This window comes from Camellia sinensis, chromosome 7 (assembly GCF_055761805.1).
Source record: "Camellia sinensis isolate YWXY chromosome 7, ASM5576180v1, whole genome shotgun sequence".
Taxonomy (NCBI): Eukaryota; Viridiplantae; Streptophyta; class Magnoliopsida; order Ericales; family Theaceae; genus Camellia; species Camellia sinensis.
This window is the reverse complement of record NC_138967.1, coordinates 165745527-165753481: the sequence shown is the minus strand read 5'-3', so window position 1 is coordinate 165753481 and position 7955 is coordinate 165745527.

Sequence of the window (7955 nt, the reverse complement as noted above, 5' to 3'; positions counted from 1 at the left end):
ATCCTAGGCATTCTTAGGCCTAGTTTAAGGCATCTTGATGAGGATATCATTGTAGAACACACCAAGGCAAATTAGGGATTAAGTTATGAAATTTCCCAACTGTGTAGCTTAGTGTGTTCAACCTGTGAACTGTGTAGGGTTGGCAACTGGGGAGACACGCTCTAGCATACTGTAGCCCAGAACTCTGTGAGTAACAATGGTGTAAAGATATGTTCAACTGATTATCTTCTGAATACTGAACTGAACTGTTTACTGAACTGGTATTATTTACTGAATGAATGTATGTCCTTTATTTCTGAACTGTATTGTGGCATCCTTAGTATCTACGGTTTACTGTTACTGTTACTGTCACAGAGATCTCTGTCGGTTTCCTTGTGGAACCACTACTGTTTACTGACTGATGGCCATCATTACTGTTCGGTCTTTTAAGACCTACTGTTACTGTTATGCTAATGGATGTACCACATATGACTGTTTACTGTACTGAACAACTGAATGACTGATTGAAATGAACTGTTTTCATACTGTAAGGACATTCATTCTTAACCTCTTTACATATTGTGTTATTCACTGGGCTTTAGCTCACTGCTCATATATATATGTAGGTGTACAGGCACCAGAACGGAGCTAGGAGCGTCAGGGTAACTCCAGTTTTGTCAAGCCAGCCTTTGTGCCTCACTGCGAGGTTCCGAGCCTACTGTTAAGGCTTAGGGGTGTTTTAGAATTTCCCCCTTTTTTGTACTGTTTCACTGTTTTGTATAGACTGACCGTTTACTGTACTGTTGTACAGGGAGTAGGTCCCTGTACTGTGTGACTGTTAATTTTGTATACTGTGTTGTACAGACGGAATGTTTTCTGTACTGTTGTGTGGGGTTGAGTCCCTAGTCAAATGGATGTGAATATTGTGCATACTGTTCTGTACTGTTTATGTATGAATGCATGAAAAGCCTTTTTGCATACAGGCTGTCACAGCTCAATGGACACTATTTATTTACTGTATTGGCTTCCGCCAGGCCCTGTACTCTGTTTCACTGTATTACTGCTCAGCAGGCCTTCGGTGATCTCGGATTACTGGCCGGTTACGGTGCTAAACCCATAGGGCCGGGTTTGGGTCGTGACATTCACAGACCAAGATCAAGCAATGGCTAAGGCAATTTCACAAATCATGCCTGAGGTTTTCATAGGTTATACACTTTTCACCTAATGCAAAATGCTTTGAAGCATTTAGGTTACTTGTTCAAGAGTGGTTCAAAATTTAGTAGCAATTCAAAAGCTTGCATTTATGACTACGAGAATGAGCATGAATTAATTGAAGCTTGGAATTCTTTGATTAATAAATACAACTTGCAAAAAAATGAGTGGATGAAATGAACTTGGAGAAAAAGAGAGCAGTGGGTGCATGTGTATATGAAGTGGGTATTTACTGGAGGAATGCGAAGCACATAACTTAGTAAAAGTCTAAACGGAACATTAAGGGAATATTTGAAAGGTGATCATAACATTGTTCAATTCTTTATTCACTTCAATTGGATTGTTGTAGATAAGTGATATGAGGAAATTTCTGCAATATATGATTCTAGACAAAAATTGCCAATAATGAAATTGAAAAAGTCTCCCATTTTCATCCAGGTTTTAAGTTTGTACACTCCTCCTATCTTTGATTTATTTCATTATGAGTTGGATATGTCCCTTTATTGTCAAGTGCAGCAATTCCATGAGTTAGAAGGAGAAGTTAAGTGTGTGATTGGCTCGTATGGTAATGATGAAGAGTATAATGTGGAGGGTAGGGTGGAAGTTACTGGGCTAAGAAGAGAAAAAATCTGTCGAGAAATACATTGTATTTGTAAGAAATTTGAGAACTTTGGAGTTTTATGTAGTCATGCAATCAAAGCACTTGATAGAATGAATGTTATAGAAATTTCCGAAAGGTATATATTAGGCCAATGGAGATTGGATGCAAAAGATTGTGAAGTTGAAGGGAAAAATATTATAGTCGAAGAGGATGATCCGAAGTTGTTAATATTAGCATGTTATAGAGATCTTTGTCCAAGAATGGTGAAACTAGCAACTCAAGCATCTATGCACAAATCTGCCAATCAATTGGTTGATGAGGGAATTAAGGAATTGTGTGTAAAAGTAAATAATATAATAAAAAGAGTTGGAAATTTTGGTACCAAAGAATTAGATGTGGATGACTACAACTTTGCACAAGTTAAGGGCGTAAACAAAAAAGATGTTGGACACAAAAGGAGGGGTAGATTAAAACCTTGGCATGAGATGATGAATAAGAAGACAAAAGTTATTTCACAACCTTCCTGCCTTAGTAAGGTATTACCTACGTACTTTTGAAATTATAAATGACCTGCATTTATTTTTATAAATTGTGTAAAGTATTGATAACTGTTTAAACTTCTTTAGACTATTGGTCAATTAAGCAATACTACAAATGTTCGAAATTCATCTTCAAGCCAACCACAGGTTAGCTATTGTTTTATGTTATTTATTATTATTATTTATAAATTGTGTAATGTATTGATAAATTTTACAACTTATTTAGACTATTGGTCAATCAAGCAATATCACAAATGTTCAAAATTCATCTTTAAGCCAACCACAGGTTAGCTCTTGTTTTATGTTATTTGTTTATTTTTTAGACTACGTTGTACTAGTGTATTTATTTTTCACGGTGTTTTATGAAGTAGGATGTTGACAGTCTCTATTAGCCACAATTGATAAATTATGGGTATAATCTTCTCACACGTGATACTAATTCATACTCACCAAGGTATCCACAATCACAACCTCTGTCTTTCCAAACATCATATAGTCCACAAAGTTCTCAAGTAAGTAATATATATATGTTTGTAATGTAACTTAGTCCATAAAATTTATTCTAATGAATTTTCTTTTCTTTTCTTTTCTTTTTTTTTTTATAGGGAATATCACTTAATCCAACGGAGCACAATCCAATGGAGACTGAATTTAGAAATGAAAGTTCTTTTGATTTTTCTATTTATTCCCAACCGCCTCCACAAAATTAACATGGGGATTCACTTTGTAATTTTTGTTTTGAGAATTGAAATTGAAGATTTTTAGAATTTTGTTTGGATGATTTAGAATGGTTGAGACAGATTTTGGGATATTTGGCAGGAGATTCTAAAGTTGAATGTCTCAGAATTTTGTTATATATATATATATATATATATTATATACAGATGTTGGATGTGAATTGAATATATTTTGGCCTTAAGTTGGTTTTTTTTAATTTTTTTAATTTTTTTTATACAACTATTTTTTTTTTTTTGGAAGTTACATTTATTTGGCTTATGGTTTGATAATTTGATTTGTTCAATTACAATTTTTTTCCTTTCAATTTCACTTTTGATGCATTTAAGCTAGTTTTGAAAAAGTCAAAACATGTATGGTTTGTTTGATAAAATGATTTGCTTGATGAATTATTTTTATTTTATTATATTTTCTATTTATAAAATAAATTTTTTTAGCACAAACTCACCCTTTCACTTTACAGGATTGCAGGGACCAAAAGTGGCGTCCAGCTAGGTTGATTGTTTTGTTATAGGGTCTAGCTTGTCTCAAATTGAGATCAAGACTGGACCCGTCCAGTTCGGTTCATGAGGTCCATTTTTTGGACCCGTTTTGATAATCCGAATCTTTCAATGTGTAGAACTCGTCGAGTGCTACATGTCTATAAAAAATCACGTTGATTGGATATCAATAGCTATATGATCAAATCAATTTTGTAAAAAAAAAATTAGACGGTGAAAAAATTAACGGTTGATAAAAAACTATTTTGTTCACATAGCTATCGATATCCGATCAATGTAATTTTTTACATGCTTATAGTACTCGACGAGTTCTACACATTGAACGGTTCGGATTATCAAAACGGGGCCCGTGATGAACCCCCACAGATCCAACAACACGGTCCAGTCCGATCTTGGACTGGACCAAAGCCACTGTCTTTGTTATAATAGAAGAAGAATTAATGAAACCCTTAAATATAAAATTTTTTTAGAAAATAAATAAATAAAACTGTGTCGTTTCAATTCACAGCAAGCATGGTAGGGAGTTATCCACAACAGGGACCCCACCTCCAGCCCGTTGTCCCCATTTATTCGGAAGGACAAACACAAGAGGAATTGGGGTGGCTGCTGTGTGGGGTGCACAGCAGCCACTGCTGTGTAGCCATTTGGGCCCTTTTCGGGGCCCATTTTAATAATCCGAACCGTTTACATTTTAGAATATATCAAGTAGAACATACCTGTAAAAAATCAAGTTAATCAAATATCGTTTACCCATTCATTCACTAACATTTGTATTTACAAAAATAAATAACAATTGTAATTTAAAGTATTAAAATGAATACAAATATGAGTGGATGAATGGGTAAACGCTATCCGATTAACTTGATTTTTTACAGATATGTTCTACTTGATATATTCTAAAATGTGAACGGTTCGGATTATCAAAATGGGCCCGAATGGCTGCACAGCGCTGTGCACCCCCGCACAGCAGCCACACCAGTTCCAACACAAGAGGAGGAAAAATATATAAGACTTCCTATAAATGTCTTTTTAACACGAGAGAAGGAAAAATGTTCCACCATTTAGGAGACAAAAGGAAACATATATATGTATAAAAAAAAAAAAAGCAAAAATGAAAAACTAGTTTGCATTATGTGTGTATGACATCCCTTACATTAATGGAGGAATTGTTTAATGTATTTCAATTCATGATGAAAAAGAATGTTGAAAGAGGAGGCAGATTAGGTTTGCATGATGATAATGATGTTTAAATTATATATAATGGGCATGGCTTCTGTCCAGTCCTCAATCGGACTGGACCGTGCTGTTGGACTCGTGGGGGCCGACCACGGGTCCCGTTTTGATAATCTGAACCATTCAATGTGTAGAACTCATCGAGTACTAGATATTAGTAAAAAATCACGTTAATCGGATATTGATAGCTATGTGATCAAATCAGTTTTGTATAAAAAAAATAGACGGTGAATAAATTAACGGTTGACAAAAGTCTATTTTGATCACATAGCTATCGATATCTGATCAATATGATTTTTTGAAGGCATATAGTACTCGACGAGTTCTACACATTGAACGGTTCAGATTATCAAAACGGGACCCGTGGTGAGCCTCCACAGGCCCAACAGCACAGAAGCCATTCCTATATATAATATGAAGCGATTCCCATATATAATATATATACACACATTTATATTCATTGAACATGGCTTTTGAATCATGATAGTGGTAAACTATATTCTTTTATTATTATGTTTGAAACACTTTACCTCTAGACTTGAATTTTTGACCACATTTTAATAACCCTAAACTTCATGATTAATTTAGTGAAATTTCAGAAATATGCTTTTCATTTAGGTCTCGTTTAGAGACTAGCCAGTTTAGTCAAAAAATTACTAAAAAAGTCAAAAAGCCAACAACTCATACCAAAAAGTTAAAGATTCTCTTTTCTCTCTATTTTTTGCACATCTTTTCGTAAAAAGTCAAAAAATTATCCCAAATATACTAGTTTTTTTTAGCTCATATTTTAGCCAAATAGCCAAAAAGTTACTAAATTAGCCTGTTCCCAAACGAGGTCTTAATCTTCTATCCAAGATGTTAAGCTAAACCAAAAAAGAAAATTGGAAATGGCCAAACCTCCAAAACTTTCTATTGGAAATTTCATTCATATATAAATTTATACAAAAAATTTAATAAGAATGATGTAACATTGTCATTATTATAATTCATAAATAAATCTATAGTGTTTTGTTTTGGAATGAAATGTTTACAATAAATTTTTTATTTGTATGGTATTACTCCTTCCCAATTCCAAAAATAGAATATCGACCATGCTACGTAACTCGAAACTGCGGCTCGAAATCGCGACTCGACACCAATACGACGTCGTTTTGGTGTCGTTTTTTTTTTTTTTTTTTTTTTTTTTTCTTCCCTGGTTTTGTTACAGAACGAAGAAGAAGAAGAAGAAGAAGAAGAAGAAGAAGGGAGAAGAAGAGAAGGGAGGAGGAGGAGGAGGAGGAGGGAGGGGAGGAGGAGGAGGGAGGGGAGGGGGCTATAAAAACCGGTTGGAGGAGGAGGGGAGGCTGGGCAGATGACGGTGGTGCTGCGACGTCGGCGGGGCTGGGCAGACGACCGGGGCTGGGCGAGGCGACGGTCTGCTGCGACGATCGGCGACGACCCACGGCGACGAGCCCTCTCCTCTCTCTTTCTCCCTCTCTCCTCCTCTTCCCTCTCTTTCTCCCCTCTTCTTCCATTTTCGAGCCGTTTCGAGCTCGACCCTTTCGAGCTACGAGACATTTTCGATAGAATATTCATTTTGATTGTTTTTTTGGTATCCATGATGTTGACCTGACTACTTCCCAATACATGTAGTACCATAAATATCAAATAATTATCGAGCTTAAATCCTCAAGAGATACTCAATACAATTTGGGCATATCCATTCCAAATTCGATTCAACTAACTTCACCATAATGAGAAGAAATTCAAATCTATATACAAAATGAGCAAAGCAATGAAGTCATCGCCTAAAGAAGACACAAATATGTGACACAACTACGTATGTTTGAACTCCTGCAACAACAAAATCACATGAACATATATACAGTCAATTTATTAACCCAAAACAAGAAACTTTCTCGCAAGTTTCTCGCCCATGCACGCCCAAGTTCAGTGCACAGATGAACCTCATGTTCAGCGCCACGTGAAAGGATTTGAACTATGTGCGGAAATCAGAGCTCCATTAACAGAGGATTTCAGGTTTCTCTTGAAGTCCAAGAAAATGGCAGAACAGCTGAGGAAAATGAAAACAAGATTTTGAAATTGAATTGTTGGCTCAATCTGACCTCCAATGCTGGCTATGTAGCTGGCACGTGTCTGTCGATCCCGAGTAAATGCCTAAAGGTAGGGAGCTTTAGTGTGTCGTTGGCCCGGCCATGCCACGCGTCGTCGTCGATTGTCCATACCTGTGAGTGTGCAGAGTGGGTAAAATAAGAGCAAACAGAGCACAACAATACCTGAAGCATGATGAACCAAGTGATGTATTATTGAGATACACAGAAGTTCTAATTCAACAAACACCACTTTAAAAAATAATAATAATAATAATAATAAAAATAAAAATCAACACACGTAGCCACACAATCTGCCTACCCTTTTTATTTATAGCTTCTGCAATCGTTGAACAATAAACAAAACACGAGCACAATGTGCACACACTCATCGAGTGGAAAACAGTAATGCTAAGTAGAAAATAGTAAGACGCTAGCACTACAATTGTTTGGTAGAGTGTGGGCCCATTGAGAAGGAATGGGTTAGTATCAACACTGCATTTTGTGGACTTTTTTGGAAATTTTTTCATGTCCATTGTTTTCCATCTCAATGTGCATAATGAATCAAGCTATTCAAGCTCGACTCCTGTTTGACTTATTAGAAGCTTATTTAAGATCTGCTTGTTATATGAGTAAGTCAAGTTTGAACATATTTTAAAGCTCATTAATTTTTCAAGCCAAGTTTGAACAATTTACTACTTGGCTTGGCTCAATAAGCATCTATGCACTATAAAAATAAAAATAAAAAGCTGCCTGTTTGGTAACGTTTACGTTTTCAGTTTATATTTACAAAAATTTTATAAACTGATTTTTGTTTATTTTTAGAAAAACATAAACTACAAACGCGTTTGGTTTAGACAAAATGTTTAAAAAAATTTAAAAATATAAAAAAGAGTGAGAAATGACAAGTGGTGGCGGGTGGTGACAGCGGAAGACGATGGTGGAAAATGATGGCGAGTGGTGGTGGCAGAAGACCATGGTGGAAAATGGTAGCAAGTGGGTGGTGGTGGTGGTGGTGGTGGGTGGGTGGGTGACGGTGGCAGGTGGTAGGGAGTGGGTGGTGGTG